Consider the following 21,843-nt stretch of genomic DNA (forward strand, 5'->3'; position numbering starts at 1 on the left):
AGTGATACATCTCTTTTTTAATGAGAAAATTAAATAGGTCAATTTTCAGTTAAATAATTTAACTAATTTACACAACCACATCCAAATATTGAGTTAATTTTTTCTAGGTTGGCTAATGATGTAAATTTCATTTCAAAATTGATTCACTGGAAGTACCAAGACAATTTTGAAAAAGAGAAGTCATATTAAAGTAAATAATAAACATCAAATACACTTTGAATATAATTTTAAAAATAAAGATTATATGTAAGTAAAGAAATAATTCAGTGCAACCAAAAACAATCCAGATTAGATAACAAGTGATATAAAGATTTAATATATTACCAAGTGCATTTCAAATTCTAAACGAAAACGATGGATTATTCAATTGATTATAGAGAGTCCACTGGCTAACCATTTGGAATAAAGATGCTGATCTGACACGTAGCAAATACACATTCCAAGAGTAAATACATAAAGAGTGTTGACTTAGGCATCATTCCACAAAAAGACAGTGCTGAGTTGATTTATGCTTGAAAAAATTGTTGCATAAATAAATAATCTCCAGACAAAAGAATACATAAAAATACCAAGAAACTATTACAGTTAAATGTCCATGAAATCTTTGAATATGAAAGGAATTTTTAAGCATGACTCAAAATGTAGAAATGATGGAGGGCTCATGGAAGAAAAAAGTGTGAATAGTGCAGAATTAGCAAGAGAGAGAGTAGCGGAAGTTGAAATCAGAGATGTTTATTTAATAGTTTGAAGTGCAGGATGTGGAAAGTAAGAGTGTGTGTGTGTGTGTGTATGTGTGTGTGTACCATAAGTCACTGGGCCTGCCACTTGTTTTTGTGTGGTATGTGAACTAAGAATGTTTTTACATTTTTTAAATGGTTAAGAAAAATCAAAATAAGACTAGTGAAATATGAAGATTATATAAAATTCAAATTTCAGTGTCCATAAATAAAGATTTACTGGAACACAGTCAGGCCCACTTGATTATAGTCTGTGGCTGCTTCATGCTACAACAGCAGAATTGAGTAGTTTTGACAGGGACCATATGGCCTGCAAAGCTGAAAACATTTACTATCTGGCTCTTTACAGAAAAATTTGGCTGACCCCTGGTATAGACATATTCTGGGAGTTTCTCAATATGTAGCATATCACATCAATTCACTAGGCCAACCTCGATCAATTTTTGTACATAAATATTATTCTAAACTTAATAGGACTTCTGCATATACATCTTGTGTGTGTAGAGATGTGTGTATGTGTGATGGCAATGCACAGTTTGCTTTGAGAATTATATAATATATGGATGTAATTATATTTGAGAATTCCAAAAAAATAGATACATGTAGAAACCAGTAGTACCATGCTTTTGAGATACATAATCACTCATGTTTGCTATTTTGGGGCTGCACTGAATTTCTGAGAACAAGCCTTTATTTTCCATTTTAATTAAACTAAACATTTAATTACATTTCCACTATTCTGTCAGCAGAAACAAATCTATAAATGTGGAGTGAAAAATTATGAGAACTGGTCTTTAATATCTCATCACAAACAGAGCATGTTATGGGCAATCTGTTCTTTGAGGGTGTATAGCAACCGTGTTTCCCATGAATGTTAATGCTAATAAAACATTCAAATACAGTACAGAACTTTTCATTTTTAGCTAATATCTATATATTAAAGGCCAAGATGCTGAAAATATATACCATGTTTACAATGATACCCATGCCCCTTAGGGTTTTAGTTTCCATCACAAGAGAATTCAATAAGTGAAGGGATAGTGTGTATTAAACACGAGTTTGCTGCCAAGCAATTTATGCCCAGCCTATGCTCAAATTTACACCAATAAAACTATACAAACATTTAGAATTTTTATTTTATTATAAGTAGCCAATATGTCTAGAGCAATTTGCCAGGTGCAATGAAAAATTAAAGGTACCAGCCCACAAAGTTGTTATAGCGATACATGAGAAGCAGACTTGTAAAGGTGAAAATGGAAATAAGGAAAAGCTCCCATCTAATAAGAGACATTACTCGAGAGGAATAGAATCTTTTTCCCCCATCAGTTTTCCTGGTGGGCTATGTTACGTACCCTCAGATAGGATGTATAGAATGTACTGATTTTATACATCAGTATTGTGAGCTTGGTTAATGGCAGTTTGGTCTAAAGAGATGAGCTTGTTCTTACTTGATAACAGAATGAAATTTCTGGGTATACAGGCCTAAGGACAAACTCTGGAATCCAGCAAAAATACTTCAGTATACCTCCCACCGCCACCAGGAAAGCCGATGGGAGGAAATGATTCTATTTCTCTGGACTTACATCTCTGATTAGATAGGAGCTTTTCCTTATTTCCATTTTCACATTTACCAGTCTGCATCTCATGTATCGCTACAACAATATTGTAGGCAGATAAATACACAATAGTGTATTCTGAAATATGCATTCTTTATTTCTAAAATTTAATAAATGTACTATGTTTGCAGTATTTCAGGGGCTTGAGAACTGTACTCTCTCTTTATGTCTAGATTTATCTTAATTTTGATCAATCAGGTCATCATTGAATATTAACTATCAGAGCATAATCTACATACATTAGGAATGTATAAAATCACTGGTGACTAGTTTAACTGGGGACAAGTTAATCTATATAGAGAACTTTAAATGCTAAGGACACCAGTATATGAAGTTTTCACAATAGTGTATTCTGTCAACCAGCTAGTCAAATAATTATTGTAATAGAGGTTCATGATAACAGGAGAGCAAGGGAAGGTAGTAATACTGAAATATTTAATGGAATCAGACTAGGAAAACCCAATTCATCTTTCCTCAAAATGTGGTAATATTTGTCCAAGAAAACCCCTTTATAGATGAATAACGCAATAATGCCAACATTTGCTGCTGCTTCTTTGTTTTCATGGCCCTAATACTCCATTCTGGAAGATACATTCTGTACTTTTAAAATATAATAAATGTACTATGTTTGCAGTATTTTGGTGGGTTGAGAAATATTTTCTCTCTTTATGTCTGGATTGCCTGTCTTAATTTTGATCCATCAGATTGTCATTGAATATTAACTATGAGAATACAATCTTATTTATTTTCTTTCTTCTTGTGAGATGCTTTCTTTCCTCTTCTTGGGAGATGTGTCAACGGAGACTCCAGATATTTACATAAATGAATGATGAATTAGTCTATATTATTCTCTCATTTACCACAAAACATAGTGGAAAGTGGTGTATGTGTGTGTATCTGTGTGTGTGTGTGTGTGTTTTTGTGTGTGTGTGTAACCTCTACCATCTTCCATTTCTTAATCTCTTACATCACTCCTTCTTTTTAATTTTTAAAAATTTTTTTTGAGACAGAGTCTCCCCTAAGCTGGAGTGCAGTGGCACGATCTTGGTTCAATTGATTGTCCTGCCTCAGCTTCCCGAGTAGCTGGGATTATAGGCATGCACCACCACGCCCCACTATTTTTTGTATTTTTAGTAGACACAGGGTTTTGCCATGGTGGCCAGGCTGTTCTCGAACTGCTGGCTTCAACTGATCTGTCCACCTCAGCCTCCCAAAGTTCCAGGATTAGAGGTGTGAGCCACCATGCCCAGCCTATGCCTAATATATCATTCTTTTTTGGTTTCTGTTCCTCTCATTCAACCAAATGACTGTCTCATAAAATTTTCTATATCATTCAATCCAATGAGCATTTTCTAATCTTTATCTGATTTGAATTTTCTGTATCATTAGCCATACTTTCCTTAAGTTTTGAGACAAACCATTTTCTTACTTTTACTCCCACCTTTTTGGTTGTGCCTTTTCAAGCTGTTTCCCAGACTTGCTTTCTCTAGTTTAAATGTTGGAGGTCTTCATAACTATCTCCTTTGTTTTTTACTGATTACTCAAATTTAGGCAATCTTGTCAGAGATCATAATTTCAAACATTTGTCTTATTCCCAAGACTCTCACGTGTATACCTCTAGATAATTCCTTTCCTCAGACTTTTACATCCAACTGACTACTTAAATATCGACTTGGATTTCTGTAAAGCATTGCAAACCTAGAATTCCAGAACTGAAATAATGATCTCCTTATCCCCTGCACACACACACATCATTACATATTATCATTTTGCTTCACAAATAGCTTTTCAATTCCATTTACCACCTTTTATCTCGAACAACTGTTGTTGTCCAACTTATATTATCTCTCCCTTAAATCAAAATAATCGTTTATTTGAACAGCGATTTGTAGTTCTTCTTGTAGAGATCTATTGCTTCCCTTGTTAGCTGTATTCCTAAGTATATTATTCTTTTTATGGCAATTGTGAATGGGAATTCATTTGTGATTTGTCTCATTTTGACTGTTATTGGTGTTCAGAAATGCTAGCGATTTTTGCACATTGATTTTGCATCCCAATACTTTGCCAAAGTTTCTTATCAACTTAAGAAGCTTTTAGGCTGAAATGATGGAGTTTTCCAGATATGGGATCATGTCATCTGCAAACAGGGATAGTTTGACTTCTTCTTTTCCTATTTGAATGTCCTTTCTTTCTCTTGCCTGATTGCTCTGGCCAGATCTTCCAACACTATGTTGAGTAGGAGTGGCTGAGAGAGGGTATCCTTGTCTCATGCCAGTTTTCAAGGTGAATGCATCCAGCTTTTGATTATTCAGTATGATACTGGCTGTCGGTTTGTCTTACATGGCTCTTATTATTTTGAGGTATGTTCTTTCAGTACCTAGCTTATTGAGAGTTTTTAACATGAATTTTATCAAAGTCCTTTTCTACACTTATTGAAATAATCATGTGGTTTTAATTCTGTTTATGTGAGGAATCACAATTATCGATTGGCATGTGTTGACCCAACCTTGCATACCAGGTGTGAAGTCTGCTTGATTGTGGTGGATGAGCCCTTTTTGATGAGGGCTGGATTCGTTTTGTCAGTATTTTTGCATCAGTGTTCATCAAGGATATTGGCCTAAAGTTTTCTTTTTTGTGTTGTATTTCTGCCAGGTTTTGGTATCAGAATAATACTGGGCTCATAGAATGAGTTAGGGAGGAGTCCCTCCTTTACAATTTTTTGGAATAGTTTCAGTAGGGATGATATCAGCTCTTCTTTGTACATCTGGTGGAATTCAGCTGTCAATCCATCTGGTCCTGGGCTTTTTTTTTTTTTTTGGTTGGAAGACTATAACTGCCTCAATTTCAGAACTCATTATTCATCTGTTCAGTGGTTCAATTTCTTCCTGGTTCAATTTCAACACAGTCTTGGGAGGGTGTATACATCTAGGAATTTATTCATTTAATCTAGATTTTCTAGTTTATGTGAATGGTGGTGTTTATAATATTCTCTGATGGTTGTATTTCTGTGTGGTCAGCCAAAATACCCTTCTTATCATTTCTGATTATGTTTACTTGAATTTTCTCTCTGTTTTCTTTATCAGTTTAGCTAGCAGTCTAGCTATTTTATTAATTTTTTCAAAAAAAAAATAAAACAGCTCCTGGATTTGTTGATCTTTGAATGTTTTTTGTGTCTCTGTCTCCTTCAGTTCAGTAGCATTTCTATACATCAATTTTGTTGAAGCTGAGAGCCAAAATAAATAATGCAATCACATTTCCAGTAACTGCAAGAAGAATAAAACACCTAGGAATACAGCTAACCAAGGAGGTGAAAGATCTCTACAAAGAGAACTAACTACAAACCACTGCTTAAAGAAATCAGGGATGACACAAACAAATGGAAAAACGTGTGATCATGCCCATAAGTGATAGACTGGATGAAGAAAATGTGGTACATATATATCATGGAATACTATGCAGCCATATAAAGGAAGGGGATCATGTCCTTTGTAAGGACATGGATGGAGCTAAAGGCAAATATCTTTAGCAAACTAACACAGGAACAGAAAACCGAATTCCACATGCTCTCACTTATAAGTGGGAACTAAATAATGAGAACACACGGACACATAGAGGGGGTCAACACACAGTGGGGCCTATCAGAGGGCAGAGGGTAGGAGGAGGTAGAGGAGCAGAAAAAATAACTAATGGATATTAGTTATCTAATATACCTCAGTGATGAATAATCTGTACAACAAACCTCCATGATCGTGTTTACCCATGTAAAAAACCTGCACATCCTGCACATGTACTGGTGAACTCACAATAAAAGTTTTTTTTTTTTTAAAGTAGTTTCTTAACTGGTCTCTTCACATCACTATTACAACAGTTCAAACCATTCAACTCACTATGTCAGAGTGATTCTTAAATATAAACCCGATGTTCGCTGATCACCTCATTGACATTCTTTGATTGATTCATCTGCTTTTAGGATAGGGAAATTCTTTCTTTGACATTCAAGGGCAAGCATCACTGTTTATTTGTTGTTTTTAAGAGTCTGAACTGTGCCTAAGAGAATGAGAGTTAACTCTCTCTCATTGGGACCCTCTCTCAATATGCTCTTTCTGTACTTTTAAGGGCAGCTTATATTGATGTACTGATTGTTAAGACCCTGATAAGTTATCCATTATACCTCGAAAATAGGGCTTGACTTACGAGGTTGATGACTAAGCAGTTTAGAATGTCTTTGAACTTTTTCTTTGTCTAGGACATTAAGAAACAGAAAGATTATTTTCAATGCTTCTTAGTATCTGATTCTGTCTATTTATATATTTATATTAATTGACTAATGTCTTCATGAATTTTATTTTTAAGTATCATCCATCGAAAAAAGAGTTAAGGCTTCTAATTAATCACTTTCTCTATTTAAATGTACACATTTCAAAATAGATATTACAATCAAGCATCAGAATACAATTTAGGTATTCAAATTTATACCTACAAAACTATTTTTACATACCAAATCTTAAGGGAACCAAAAAAATCTCTTCATCACTACATTATTGTAAGTGTATTTTGAGATCTAAAATTAGAATATCACTTAGTTTTTATAGTATCTCTTTGTTTTATATAGCCAAGCATATATTTAATTGCTTTCCCCAAATGCTGTTAACAGCAAGAAAAATTTGTTTGTAGTGATATCCAAAATATTTTTAGATTTCTTATCTAAGTCAATAGATACCCTGATGCTTACTTAATGTACTATTTTAGAGAATTTATACCACTGTGGTTATACAAAAATGCCAGTGACAGAATATTCACAACATTTATCTGATACTTATAGAAAATTTGAATAGGCATTCTCCAAATATGACAGAGAGGCATAGAGGTACTACTCTTTCAAATTCAATGAGTTTAGCGCAGTCCAATAGTAAATATTTAACTGCATTTGAAAATATTTACAAGAAAAGGCTCTGTACTAGGTACTGCCTGTACTTTAGGATATAAGGAAATATATCCATAGTCTCTGCCTGTAATTCATCAACAGTCTGCTGCGCAAGAAAGAGAAACAGAAGGTGGAAATAAAATACTTGCAATGTGATAAGTATTACTGTGATGGGATAAAGTCAGGAAGAGAACTCTCCCAATACAGTCTGAGAGGAATGGGAAAACCTTCCTAGAAAAGATGTCCTATGCTGCTGCATGAAGGGTGAATATGAGATAATCCTGTAATCAGGTCTCAAGAAGACAGAATGGTCCAAAGCAAACAACTGGATCTAATTTTTCAGCTGTATCGTAAGAAAGCAAAAGAATCTGAAAGCAAGACAAAACAAAAAAAAATAATTTTATATACAGTTAAAGCCAAAGTCTAAGCATACGAAAATGAAATCCAGTCATCTTCTTAGAAAGTCATTTTTCTCTAACGCTAGAGAAGATTAAAAATGTTATGGATGAGGAAGTGGAACATAAGTAGAAGTGTGAATCCAGAAAGTTGGAGCCTCCGTCTGAGTAAGCACCATTCAGAAACAGCTCCAGTGAATGAGGCGGAAGCATATAAGCATTAAATGATTCCTTTATCTCCATCTGGGAAAATATTTATCATAGTGAACTATTGAACTGTTGATCATTTGGTTGGAGTAGATATTTGTCTAAATTCTTATGTCCACTTTTCATCCAGAGAGCATCCTCAACAAACTCGGAAACCCACATTCTTCTAGAATGGAGGGAGGAGCTTTGGACTTCATAGAATTGGAGATGAGATTAAATGAAAGGACATACCCTAGGTCAAAATAGTTAACAGAAGAAAGCACAGACTCTTGTAAAGTGGGAACAGTAGTAGAAAAAGCCAGGGTTTTCGATAGGCTTTCTAGTAATCTATCTGCATGGTAGATTTGCGTGCCACGTTGATCACAAACCTTGGTTCAGAAACAGACACATGGCCTATCTAGCCAAGAGAGAATGGGCTAGATACCCTGGATCAAGTTTCCCATAGGTCTCACGTTTATTAAAAGTGTGGTCCAAGATTTACTCTCTTCCCTGAACTAGATAAATAAGAGAGAATCGGAGCTTTTGTGTTTTCCCAGAGGGTTGAGTAATTAAGCATGGTCCACCTATCAGAAAGATGTGGCATGTACTGAGGATCATAGCATACAACATAACATCTCAGAGCAGCAGTTATGCATGAGAGTCAAAACGGAAGACTGGTTCATCAAGATGTTGCAGCCTAGAAAAACTTAGAAAGCCTAATACCATGTTTACACTCATGGCCAAGAAAAATGGGGATTTAGAGTTAAATCATTTTGAAGCACAGATAATACACAAATGTTAATTTTTGTACATGTATTTAATTTTGTCTGAGAATATTCACAAATCAGTTACCATTTTGTTATGGAGAACAGGGTAGAGAGCTGAATTGATAATGAGACAACTGAATAGCAAAATCACAATAAGCTGCCATGGATTACTGAATGTTCCCAGTATGCAGGGCAGATAATGAGCTTGCATTTTTATCAACAGAAATGGCAGACCATTTGACTAATCAAGATGTAGGTGTTTTGCTCTATTGGTTTGGAAAAAGGACAGGAAAGCAAATTAGTTGGCATAGGTAAGACTGGACGAAATTTTAGATGAATCAGGTCTTTAGCCTATAGAAAAGGAATGCAGATAACAGGGGAAACATTTCAATAAAAAGATTGGTGGCTGTGAGAAAACAAAAAGGGAATATAAATTGTTCTACCACAAAGACACTTACACATGTATGTTCATTGCAGCACTACTTATAATAGCCAAGACAATGAATCAAACTAAATACCCATCAATGGCAGATTGGATAACAAAAATGTGGTACTTATACACCACAGAATACTATGCAGCCACTAAAAGAACACAGCAATGTCTTTTGAGGGAATATGGATGGAGCTGGAGACCATTATTTTTAGCAAACTAACCCAAGAACAAAGAACCAAATACCACATGTCCTCACTTATAAGGGGGAGCTAAATGATGGGAACACATGGTCACAAAAAGGGGAACAACAGACACTGGGGCCTTACTTGAAGATGAAGGTTGAAGGAGGAAGAGGATCAGAAAAAAAATAATTCTTGGGTACTATAATTAGTGCCTGAGTGACAAAATAAACTGTACAACAAACCCACATGATATGAGGTTACCTACATGAAGTGCACATGAACCCCTGAACTAAAAATAATTTTTTTTAGAAAAAGAAAATAAAATGTGAGAAAGAAACAGTGATAGGAGCATAAACGGAGGATGCTGAGGTTAACCTTTTCAGCTGAGATTCTCTGAAAAATATCAATTATTTTTCACCAACAATAATTCAGCATTACATAGTTGCAGTCAGAGCGCTGGTTGTGGCAGAAGTCATGAAAGTATGTACAAAGAGAAAAATTTTCAATTGTACAATATTTAGTAAACAATGCAGTATCTAACCTTTGTTCTAGGAAGAAGGTATGGACTAATTTTTATCTTTCAAGGTTTGTAAACCTCTAGGCATGAGTTGCAGGCTTCTACTTTAATTCACTATAGATCATGGCCTTGGGGTCAGGTGTTTGTAGTTTCCAAGTCATGTCATAATTGCCTACCTGTAAAGAGAAAACAGCAATCAAAAGTATCATGAATGTACACCTGTAGTAATATTGCCTTTCATTTAGTTTTCAATTTCTCATGTGTCATTGTACTTCAAGTAAATAACATGATCAAATAAAGAGTCTCCACATTAAGTCAAAAATTTAAAAAATACATTTTCAAAATTTCTTGGAGTAAGAAATTGATGTGTTCTTTGAAAAAAATTGAAAATCTCACTTAAAATGTCAAATATATTTTCAGTTAGTATGCTCAATATTTTTATTTCTGAAAAACTAAATACGTACTGAAAAACCTTGCATTTTTAAGGAATTTTTTCCCTTGGAAAGTTGGCTTTGGCTGAACAAGAGTCATTTTCTTTTTCTTAAATTTAGAGTTGTATATTGCCACTATGATAGGAAAATAAAAGTCCCTTCCAAATTATATTTATAAGAATTTTTTCATTTCTAAAATAGGGTCAAATTTGTTATTTTTTGTGAAATGTCTTCTTTTATTTCCTTTTCCCATTGAGGAAATAAACTGTCTGCATGGGTAGCACTGGGCTAATGTCTAACAAACCACTTACACAATAATTGAAAGGCAAACATTCATTAACCAAATAAAAAAAGTTATAAAAGCCCAAATTGGCAAAACCCACATAAGAATTAAAATGTCTATAGATTAAAAATACTAAATTTCTCATACACCTTTAGTATTTCTGAATTATTTTAAATCAACTGACAACTGTAGAGAAAGAACTATGTTGTCACATTGGTGGTCACTAGTTGATGTGGTGAGAAAGTTATTAAGCAAAATCAAGGCTTAGTTACTTTAGCCTTGAAGCCAGAAAGAGAATCACTAGGTAGGCCAATATAATGTGAATCAGAAAAAATGGAGCAGAATAGGATACCAGCTGGATGAAAACTTTTCTCTTAGTCACACTGTTAAGGATGTTCACATCCCTTAGTAAACAAAAACTAGGCTCTCCATTCTATCACTTAAGGTTAGATGTAGAAAGTACCTATGGTAAATGAATGTGTAGGTCTCTACACACTGTATGAGTTCAACATTCTCAATAAAATCTTGACAAAAGGATTCATTTAAAGGCAGGCATGCATGAGAGAGATAGGGAGTGTGAGAAAGAGAGAGAAAACTAAAAATAGTTGTTATTACAAGGGTTCAGTACAGGGACAGAATATTACTAAACACTTTAGGGTAGTTGAAATTTAATCTTCATAACAATAGGGTGAGGTAGGTACTATTTTTCTCTTTTCAAGTCTGGAACTAAGGCACTGTGAGGTTAAATATTTAATAACTTGACAATGTCACACAGACCTGGGCCCATGTGGCAAATTCAGCATTCTAAATCCAGATTTTGATATATTTACACCCTCTTTCTATGGTCTGTATTACATTGATACAGGTAGAAGTAGATTTAGGAATGTCTAGAGATACAAATATAATGATAAGTAAAAATAAGCCCAACAACAACATAGAAATAGACATAGAGTTTTAGGTTCCATGGCATGACTTTTGCAAACAAGATTCTTTTATCTCACGTGGAGTAATCATGTGAAGCATTACCACTTAGAGAACTTTTGCTCATTGAGCTTTGCTTGTGTATGAGCCTGACGCAGAGTTTATGTACATAAAGTAAGCCATTTTGTATTCTAAATAATCTTCGATGTTTGGGTGTGAAGATGTTTAAGAAAATAATAAAAAAAAATGTGATATCGATGATTGCATGATTTTTATAGAATTGGCCTCCCAAATAATTCTTTAAGGTTATAGATTCAATTAATATTGAAAGTGAGAAGAATCAGGATTTTGTTTCCTATGGAACAAAAATGAATAACTGGAACATTCAGATCTGGTAAAAGCAGTTGAGGTACTTTAAATGCAAAACCATTAAGTGAGTTCTCTGAGAATAAGGCATTCTTAATGAACCTGAGAATGTGAACTGTACCTTGATATTTTCATGGAATTAAGCACCAAGAAAATGTCACTACAAAAGGAGTGAGAATTGTAGTACTTATGTGAGACAATAAAATAAGAATGATACTATCTTTTAAAGCACAAAATAGAGTCACTAATGTTAAGAAATGTTTGCTTACAGTTGACATAGAAGAATGACTATTAAATTAATGAGGTCTGCATACTCTTTACGGATGATATATGGTAACATAGAGTCATTATAAAATCACATATTGATATGGTTTGGATTTGTGTCCCCACTCAAATCTCATGTCAAATTGTAACCCCTTAATGTTGGAGGAAGGGCTTTGTGGGAAGTGATTGGATCATGGGGCCAATTTGCCTCTTTCTGGTCTCGTAATAATGAGTGAGTTCTCATGACACCTGGTAGTTTAAAAGCGTGTGGTATCTTTTCCTTCACTCTCTCCTTCTCTGCCCATATACGGCGTACCTGCTTCCCCTCACCTTCTGCCATAACTGTACATTTCCTGAGGCCTCCCAGCTATGCTTCCTGTACAGGCTGTGGAACTGTAAGTCAATTAAAACACTTTTCTTTATAAATTACCCAGTCTCAGGTAGTCCTTTATAGCAATGCAAGAATGAACTAATATAGAAAATTGGTACCGAGGGTGGGACATTGCTATATAGATACCTGAAAATGTAGAAGCAGCTTTGGAACTGGGTAATGGGCAGAAGTTGGAACAGACTGAAGGACTCAGAAGAAGACAGAAAGGTTAGGGAAAGTTTAGAATTTCCTAGAGACTTGTTAAATTGTTGTGACCAAAACGCTGATATTGATATGGACAATGAAGTCCAACCTGAGGTAGTCTTAGATGGAGATGAGGAACATATTAGGAACCGGGATAAATATCACTCTTGCTATGCTTTAGCAAAGAGACTGGTGGCATTTGTGCCCCTGCTCTAGGGATTTGTGGAACTTTGAACTTCAGAGAGATGATATCTAGGGTATCTGGTGGAAGAAATTTCTAAGCAGCAACCCATTCAAGAAGTGGCTTGCCTGCTTCTAACGATGTAGGCTTATATTCGTGAACGAGATATAATCTTAACTTGGAACTTGAATTTAAAAGGGAAGCAGAGTTATAAAAGTTTAGAAAATTTGCAGCCTGACTGTGAGGATAGAAAATGGGTAGAAAAGAAAGGCCCGTTTTATGGGGAGGAATTCAAGCCTGCTGCAGTAATTTGCGTAAGTAAACAGGAGCTGACTGTTAATAGATAAGACAATGGGGAAAATGCCTCAAAGGCATTTCAGAGACCTTCATGGCAGCCCCTCCCATCAAAGGCCTGGAGGCCTAGGAGGGAAGAATAGTTATGCAGGCAGGGCTCAGGAACCTCAAGACAATGTTCCCTGCATCCCAGCTGCTCCAGCTCCAGTCATGGATAAAAGGGCCCCAGATGGATCTCAGGCCACTGCTCCAGAGGGTGTAAGCCATAAAAAGCTTTCATGGCTGCCACATAGTGTTAAGCCTCTGGGTGTGCAGGGGGCAAGGGTTGAGGCTTGGGAGCCTCTGTTTCAATTTCAGAGGATGTATGGAAATGCCTCAATGTCTATGAAGAAGTCGGCTACAGGACCAGAGCCCTGATGGAGAATCTCTACTAGGGCTGTACAGAGGATAAATGTGGGGTTGGAGTCTCCACACAGAGTTCCCACTGGAGCACTGCCTAGTGTAGCTGTGAGAAGAGGACCACCATCCTCCAGGCCTCAGAACAGTAGATTCACCAATAGCTTGCACAATGTACCTGAAAAAGTAACAGACACTGAAAGCCAGCCCTTGAGAACAGCCAAGGGAGTTGAGCCTTGCAGAGTCACCAGGATGAAGCTTCTCAAGGCCTTGGGACCCAACCCCTTGTCTCAGTGTTGCCTGGATGTGAGACATGGAGTCAAAGGAGATTATTTTGAAGCCTTAAGATTTAATGACTGCCCTGTTGAGTTGGGAATTGCATGGGGGCTTGTAGCTCCTTTGTTTTGTCCAGTTTCTCCCTTTTGGAACAGTTGTATTTACCCAATGCCTGTATCCTCATTAAATCTTGCAAGTAACTAATTTATTTTTAATTTTACTGTCTCATAGGTATAAGGGACTTGTCTTATCTCAGATGGGACTTTGGATTGTGGACTTTTAAGTTAATGCTGAAATGAGTTAAGACTTGGGGGACTGTTAAGACAGGAAGATTGTACTTTGCAATGTGTGAAGGACATAAGACTTGAGAGGGGCCAGAGGAGAAATAATATGGTTTGGATTTGTGTCTCCACCCTAATCTCAAATTGTACTATAATCTCCAACGTTGAAGGAGGGGTCTGGTATGAGGAGATTGTATCATGGGAGTGGATTTCCCCCTTGCTATTCTCATGACAGTGAGTTCCCATGAGAGCTGGTTGTTTAAAAGTGTGTGGCACCTTCCCCTTCACTCTTTTCCTTCTTCTCTGACCATGTATGTTAACAGCTAAGACAATGGGGAAAATGCCTTGAAGGCATTTCCTGCTTTCCCTTCACCTTCTGCCATGATTGTAAGTTTCCTGAGGCCTCCCTGGCCATGCTTTCTGTACAGCCTGGGAAACTGTGAGTCAATTAAAAATCTTTTCTTTATAAATTACCAAGCCTCAGGTAGTTCTTTATAACAATGTGAGAATGAACTAATACACATATAATCTCTATAAACATTTTATTGAATGTTTATAGAGAATAGTGGAAAATAATAATCTCATAGGAATTCGGTAACAAATATACATTTTTTTTCAATGAGCTGAAGCCATGGACAGAGCAACTGATAAATATTTGCTTAATAAAAATAACATAGTTAAGGACATTTTAGCCCCCAGAAAATAACCACCTTAGAAAAATTACAAGGCAATTGACTTTTGTAGTTCAACACATTAGGTTCGTTTTTCAAAGGATTAATCACAATGTGTCTATTGTTATTTTCTTATTATCCTGATCTTCTCCCAACTAGGATTGTGTTTCACTGAAAACCTTCTATATTTATAACTTTAAATGCCACAAAACATCCTAGGTATTGACTATTCCATTGAGTTCATATTAAGCAAGGCCTTGCCATTTCTCTATTGTTGTACAATAATACATGCACTTCATGGTCTGGCCTTAGTGAAATCATTCAGTGGAAATAATAAGGAAGTAGTTGGTAAGGTTTGGGACTTAATTTGTCAATGTAAGGATTATGAAATACATTGCTTGTATAAAATCTAATAAAGCTGGTTTTGTTTCTGCTTCAGTGTTTATATGAATGATATTACCATCTGCTCTTGAGGAGACCCCAGGCATGATCTCTGAAAAATAACTTAATCAAACATTTTAAATAAATACACAAGATTTGGCAATAATCATGCAACAGATACAAAAAAACATTTCTTGATATTGCTACATATTTTAACTAGACCCATATTTTTAATATAATGGGTCAATTAATTAGTTGTCCCCTTCCAAATATTTTATATATGATTTTATGGTTTAAAAGAAACGTTAACTTGTAATAATTTAAGCAGATCTTGAAGAAAAGGGTTAAAAGACAAAAGTTAAGAAAAAAAACAAAGAATTCTAAAGTTTTATATCATAGGTAATTTAACTTTTATGTATTATTTCTAGTCTATCAATGTGAAACAATTCTATGCAAGGATATTTTAATCGTAGAAAGGAAAAATATTATGAATATATAATTGACTTGATTTTCCAATGGGTGAGTCTATGTTTGTACTTGGGTATACAAAATCACTACCTTCCTGCATTTTTATAGAGCATATATTATTTGTAGTTAATACATTTACATCTGAGCAGTGAAGGGTGACTTTCAACTCTCAGAGAAAGCCAAATTTTATTTTTCACAACCTACGTTAGATATCTGATACACATTTCTTTCTAATGTCTTTCTGATTTTTTTTTTTAACTTTAAAACATACCAAACCTAATAGACTACGTTTTCTCCCCAAATATCTGATCTCTTTTGGAATTCCTTTCCACTATGATAGCATCATTCTGATCTGACATATTCTTTTACAACCTTCCTTCACTTCCAATTAATATTCAAGTCATATCTCTGTTTCAGAGCTGTTAAATCAATTCCCACAAACTAATATCCACAGCCCTCAGCTTTGCTTGTGCTCAGGCACTCATCTTGTCTCAATTGTGTCTAACGGTACCTGTTCCCTTTCGCTAATATTCCCATATAATTGTTTATATTGTTCATTGGCCAGGTTTCTTAGCTATAGAGAAATCCACTCTAGCTAGTTAAAGAAGAAAGGTATTTATTTATGAAGTTGTACTGACACTTTAAAGAATATTTAGCAAAACGTAAACAACAAACTGTAGGTTGAGCTTCCATGAAGAACTCCCATAACTATCCCACAAAACTGAGGCACTGAATGAGTTACCTTAGTCATATCACCCCAGACACTTGCTCCAGAATCATGCTGCATATGATCTAATCCCAACAACAAATTGCTCAGCCTCTCTTCATAACCAACTCAGTTCTGCACAGTTTCCTGTTAGGGTACTGATTAGAGAAACTTAAATTCCATCTGGAGCTCTTGCTGCAGTAGACTCTGGGAAATGCAGTTTTTAGAATTCCAGCCAAGGCAGTACAAGGAGTAGAGCTAATTGGAATGAGTGTTAAACAAATGGATTCACAATATCCATCACATATTGCAAACAAAGTATTTTTAAAAGCTAATCTCATCATAAAACTGTTATTTACTTGTCAAAATGTTTTAATTAACTATTGCCTAACGGCTAAAATCCAAACTTCATTATTGATCTTTCTTTAAGAAAACATTTCTTAAAATGTAAATATTTGTTTGGCCAAAAACTTTCTTCAGAGTTCAATTTTGCTTAGTATTGTTCTCGGCTCTTATTCTGGGAAATAACATATGGCTCCCAGGTATCTGGGACTGGGGTAGGGTGCTATATAAAATAAATAATAGACAAACTGATCTGGGATGATAAAACGTTGCATAAAATCTCCTTTGAGACCTGATGGAAGTAACGTGAACTTCAGAAAGGAAGACGGGAGAAAAACTTTCAAAGAGGAAGTGATATTTAGCACATTTTTAAACCATAGAAACATGTTGGCCAGTTTGCCATGTACCCATGGCAAAGAGAAGTGAAGACCAGAATTTACAGATTAGTGTAAATGTATGGGCTTGTAGAATACATATGAGAATAAAAAGGAGAATGATAAGTCATATGGAATGACAGGGAGTACTCCATGTGCTGATATGATAAGGGATCATCAGATGAATAAAATTCTCATTCACTTGCCTAAAGGGTTTAGACTATCCTGTGAGGGGTTGAGAGCCATGAAAGGAGTCTAACAAGGAGATGAACCTAAGTTTTTCCTGAGAGTTTTTCGGGGATGGACCGAAGCGTAGTAGGGGCTAAATCCATGTAGAACACTTATAAGCAATTATTCCAGGGTCAGATCCAAATTCATGCAGTGGATTTGAATACTAAAAGGAGCTTATGCTTGGTAAGTGAGTGAAGATACAGCAGCATCACTCACTGACTTGCGAGGTCTTTAATATTGTGGCTTATCTACCAATAATTTCACCAATGCTATTCCAGTAAATCCAAATGAATCACCTTTTTTAGGGACCATATCTTTCATAACATATCCTTGAACGTTCTGTTCCTTCTGCCCAGAACAGCCTGTACTCTTCTCTGATCAGTTATCTAACAAGATTTAGCTTAAAGGGCTTTATTTTGAAAATATTCTTTCATGCTTTGAGGCAGTAGCAGACACTCTCTCTTTACCATATGAAAAATTCTGCCTTTCAATGTACAGATCTTAGTACACTGTAAGTATTCATTTGTGGGCTGTGTTCCCACTTGGTTATGACTTTCTAAGGGTTCGGGGCTATGTCTTAACTTTTGGAAAGTAGCAGATATTTGGTATATATGGAGAATTAATTTAAATTAATAATAATTACAACTTTTTCTAGGACATATAAGGTTCTCTAATAAAATATACCAATATAATAAGTCACAGTATTTCCAATATTTCCACTGTTTTTTTATACTTAATTGGTCACATTTCCATCTAGGAAATATTGATATAAAACATGTAAACTAGATTCATATACTCCAAATCAGTGAATGTAAAAACGACTACAGTTTAATCTTCTGGATAATTAGCAGAGACAAATCAACATTTTATTTTAGTCTTTGGCCAAACCCTGACCAGTTTGTGTTGCCCAAATACGATTTTCTTTTTCTTTCAACAGAATAACATCTGGCAAAAGCCCAGGTCATTTTTAAATACTATAATTTTCTCTTAATCAGCTTTCTTGTCCTGAGTCTCATTTTCCTCTAATCAGTTCAGGTGTTCCTCATTGTTAGTGCCAATTCAAAATGATCAGTGTTCAAGATTGTTTTCTAAGTGAGTCACCCAGCAAATTCTTTTTATATCACAATTTTCTTCACATGCTTTTTCCATTACTACCCATTCATCACTTGGTCCATTTTCCTAAGTAATAACCTGTGCTTAGAAATATGTTCTATTAAATACCCACCGACTACCGTGTCCAGTATAAACTTTATTTTTGAATCATTCCCTCATACAAAGTTGTCAAAATATGCTAAATATTCTAAAACATTGCTGTATTTTTCTATTCTATACGTGTCCACAAATTAGAGCTACTTGTGCATCATTTCTTAAGTAATTCAATACTTTGAGTTCATGTTAGTACCATGACGTGGGATTGTTCCTAAAGAAGTGCCATAAGAACACATTGCTTTTCTGTTACAGGAGAAAATATTGAAGAAGTTTGTCATATGAGAATCCATAAGGGGATTTGTTGCCAGGCAGATGAGATCTGTGGCCAATTCATAAATTTGCCAATAAGATGCTATGTGGCCATTGATGAATTACTTGTAGTCTCTAACCTTCAGTTTTCTCAAATATGAAAAAAAGTAGATAATATATTTCTCACAGAATTTCTGTGAGGTTTGCAATTAATGCAAGTGCCAAACCTACAAACTTTATTTAGTTAGCACATATGTTTTGAATATGAAACCTATCCTGTAATTGTACATTATGTATTTCTATAAGTATGAAAGCATTGAAATTCTAATTTTCCACCATGTAGCAAAATAGAAATGTATTTATTTTCTAACTTTGAACAACTCTGATAGATAGCAATTTTTTTGTCAAAATCAAGCATATGTTTAACGACATTTGGCAGTGCTACACATAAGACCAATGCGAGCAATAAGGTTAACATAATCTGCTGAAAATAAAAAAGAAGTTTTTTATTAAAAAATAGCTTCACATAATAGAATTTGGACCTTGATATGGAAATAAAATAAAATTTTCTTTTATGAAAATAATGTTAATTACCTCAAGTTGCTTTTATAAATAAATGGCTGTGTACATTTTCACGATTGTTTAAAAAATCAATAATGTATGATTAAACACTTTATGTATGATTAAACTTTTTATATATGATTAAACTATGCATTTGAATATAGAAATAGCTTCTTAACATCCATATAATATGCATTGTAGAGTCTTAGGTTGATATATAATATAGCATAAAGAATAAATTTAAATCAAACATAAATTAATACATACATATATAGTCTGCTGTTTTTGTCCATTTTGATAAAAGGCTATGTTTAAAATACATGGTTATTAAAAAGAATTGATGACAATTGGTTATTAAAAAGTTGGCTGACAAAGTTGAGAAGTGATTCAGCATTTATTGAGAACCCGTTACACATCTGATCCAGTTCTGGATGCTCTACATATATTAATTAATTGAATTCTTGCCGCACTACTTAGGCTTATAAGCCTAAACACTGTAGTGTTTCCTCCATTTTGCTAGGAAGGAAAGCAGCTCTGAGACATAATCAGTGTTTTCTCTCATAATGTGGATGTTAAGCTATGGTAAGGTTGAGACTTAGTGTCATCTACTCAAGTCCATCATGCAATTTAACTTCCCTTTTAAGAGGGATTATGGCTTAACATTTATGACTTAAATTTTTGCTTCTAATTTTTATATGGTGGTCTTGAATGAAAAATCATTAGCTGATTCTGACTTAAGATAAGGTTGCTAAGCATCATGGAATATGTAAATTAATGTAATTGAACTCTTTTTCTCCCTTTGGGGAAGGTTAAGTGGCCTTTGCCCTTATCAAAAATATGAGATGCCTTTTTGTCAAGTATTTGCATAATTAATATACATCAATTACAAACATGATGAGTTTTAGTCTACTAATATATATTTTGAGATGTTGTAACAGAAATAATTATTTTAAAAGACTTAATTTTACACACGTAAAGATAGTATACATCTAAAAATCTGTAAATTGTTTATTGAGCATTAAAAAAACTTTATTTTTCTGTGCAAACATAATTGTGGTGTTTGTCATTGCTTTTAATGGCAAAAACTGCAACCACTTGTGCAGTAACCTAAGTTATGTTTTCAATACAATACAAATAAAATAATAATATATATTTGTCTTATCTTTCATTTATGGAAAATAGTTCTTTCTCCTGTATGAAAACATTAAATTGTTTAGCTTATTTTCCAGAAATATTGTACTTGGTGAAAGAAGATTTAAATTAACAAAGATGACACCTAAATTTCTTGGACCACTTTCCAGTATTTTCTAATCTGTGTAATAGAACATACATGTATGTAACACAGAAGGCAGTTTTACTGTTGCTTTAGTGAGTTATATATCTACTACTTCCTGAGCAACTTGAAAGGATTGGAAATATTTACATTTGAGCATCTGAATGATCACATAAAGGTTTAGGCAAGAAAAAAGAAGTTTTTCATACAGTAGCCTCGACCTTATTCACGAGGGGTCCAAGACCCTTAATGGATGCCTGAAACCTCAGATAGTTCCTAAAGCCACTTATACTCTGATTAATTCTTATACAATCACTTTGTATTGGGCAAGCAGCAAATACAGTGTGGATAAGCTGGCCAAAGGGATGATTCACATTCAGAGTGGGATAGAGTGGAACAGAGCACGATTTCATCATGCTACTCAGAACATCACACAATTTAAACCTTACAAATTGTTTATTTCTGCAATTTGTCATTTAATATATATTTTGGCTGCAGAAAACTGAAATCTCAAAGTGAAATTGTAGGTAAGGGGGCACTACCGTATTTGCTACTGAGTCTGAATTCCTTACACACACTAAGCAAGGACTTCTTTGGGTCATTTCAGGATTACTATTGGAATACATTTGTCAATAAAAAGTGAGAAAGTTTCAATTTTCCTGTTATGTACTTTAAAAAAATAATCTTTTGGATCCAAGGATCCAAAGCAACATACATTTATTGTATGACAGCCAATTATTCACGCATTACCCTTAATTATGCTTTATAAATTATGTACTGAAATTCCAAACTTCTTATCCACAACATTTAAACATCTCAATGGTTACTAAAAGAGTAGGTTGTCTAAGGGAAAAGAAGGACTTCTTAGTATACATATATTAGTGCATGTTAGTACTGTTTGTGGGAGGTGATTGTTGCAAAGTTCAAAGAGATCCTTCATGGTCAGAAAGAAGTAGATGCTTACAGCAAAGCTTACCTTATAGAAACAGGGTAAGAGACATTATAGCTATATTTTATTATAACTATAGATAACTATACATTTTTACAATTCTACTGATAAATCTCTTTTCCTTGTAACAGTCTCATTAGAACATGTAAAATGCTTGGCCGTTCTCCCAGAAAAATTCTGGTATTTGCAAGTCTTGTCTTTCATTTAAGTGATATTCAACTTGCAAGGTTTACAGCAAAATTATTCAAGTTCTGCTTTGATGCTTACTTAAAACAAGGATGTTTCCATGAGATTATGAGATTATCGGTGCAAATAATTTATTGGAAAATGATTAATGGCTAAGTTTTAAACTGGCTTTTCTGTGAAACAGAATAGTGAATTTTAAAGTGATATTATTTGGATAAT

At 34.6% G+C, this 21,843-nt stretch overlaps 1 protein-coding gene across 3 annotated transcripts in view; it reads right to left on the bottom strand.

The window, feature by feature from the left end:
- CDH18 (cadherin 18) overlaps nt 1-21,843 on the bottom strand; it is a 1,104,333-nt gene that overhangs the window by 532,005 nt on the left and 550,485 nt on the right. Inside the window, exon 1 of one of the 3 annotated variants that reach the window (XM_021940114.2) lies at nt 9,782-10,059. The exons of the other annotated variants lie outside the window; for them this stretch is intronic. The gene's annotated coding sequence lies outside the window, so the exon portion shown is untranslated. Of the gene's footprint in view, nt 1-9,781; nt 10,060-21,843 lie in introns of those variants that run through there. 3 annotated transcript variants of the gene reach the window in all.

The sequence above is a fragment of the Papio anubis genome, chromosome 5 (assembly GCF_008728515.1).
Source record: "Papio anubis isolate 15944 chromosome 5, Panubis1.0, whole genome shotgun sequence".
NCBI lineage: Eukaryota > Metazoa > Chordata > Mammalia > Primates > Cercopithecidae > Papio > Papio anubis.